The sequence below is a fragment of the Nanorana parkeri genome, unplaced genomic scaffold (genome assembly GCF_000935625.1).
Source record: "Nanorana parkeri isolate BGI_ZX_2015 unplaced genomic scaffold, ASM93562v1 scaffold1424, whole genome shotgun sequence".
In the NCBI taxonomy this organism is placed as follows: domain Eukaryota; kingdom Metazoa; phylum Chordata; class Amphibia; order Anura; family Dicroglossidae; genus Nanorana; species Nanorana parkeri.
Genome location: NW_017307692.1, coordinates 174385 through 175342, shown reverse-complemented (window position 1 = coordinate 175342; position 958 = coordinate 174385). Strand labels below are relative to the sequence as shown.

The 958-nt window shown below is 47.1% G+C and overlaps 1 protein-coding gene across 1 annotated transcript in view; it reads left to right on the top strand.

Moving 5' to 3' along the window:
- LOC108798170 overlaps positions 1 to 958 on the top strand; it is a 193101-nt gene that overhangs the window by 29724 nt on the left and 162419 nt on the right.

Genomic DNA, 958 nt, shown 5'->3' with positions numbered 1-958 from the left:
CCATTTCCGACCATATTAGCCTGGCCATTCCATAATAACTTGATGACTCAACCGAGTGGTCCCATCCATATACCACCCAGAACCTCTGAATGCTGAGAGGAGACATAAGCCTTATGGAGATGAAGAAACCACTTCTGAACCCAGATTCACAACAGTGTTCTGGGAAGTCCTAGAAAACAACCTATTTGTATCAGGTGCAGTGCTAGAATGAAGCGTAGAAGATCGAAACTGAAGCTACATTTTTAAAGAATATACAATAGAACCAAACCACAGGCATGGCTTGGGAATTAAGTAGACATGTGCACGGGCAAAAAAATAGTTTCGCTTCGATTTGGATTTTGCGGTATTCGGGTCCGAAATTAGTTTCGGATTCGGACAAAATTCGTTAAGTCTGCGGAAGAGGGGGAAAAAAAAACGTGATGTCCCCCCACCCCAGATTCATACCAGTCTGGTAGGACTGTTAGGAGGGACACCCCCAAGTTACAACAAAAAAAAAAGTGCGTGGGGTTTCCCCCAAAAATCAATACCAGGCCCTTTAGGTCTGGTAGGAATTTTAAGGGGGAACCCCAGCCCCAAAAAATGGGGAGAGAAAAACGTGGGGTCCCCCCAACATTCCTACCAGACCTTTGTAATCCGAGCACTGGCAGGGCAGGAAAGGGGACGACGACGATCGAGCGCCCCCCCCCCCCCCCTCCATGGCGCCTTACCAGGCCATGTGCCCTCGGCAAGGACCTCTTCCCCACAACCCTGACCCGGTGGTTGTGGGGGTCTGCGGGCAAGGAGGCTTATTTGCATTGGGGTACCCCTTTAATTAAGGATGCACCCAGATGCTGCCCCCCCCTTTGTGACCCCTACCCATTCACTAAAGGGTTAAATCAAATAGTTTTTCAAAGTCCAGACTTTTGATAAAATAATTTAATTGAAAAAAATAAGACAATTTTTGACTATTCCTTTGATT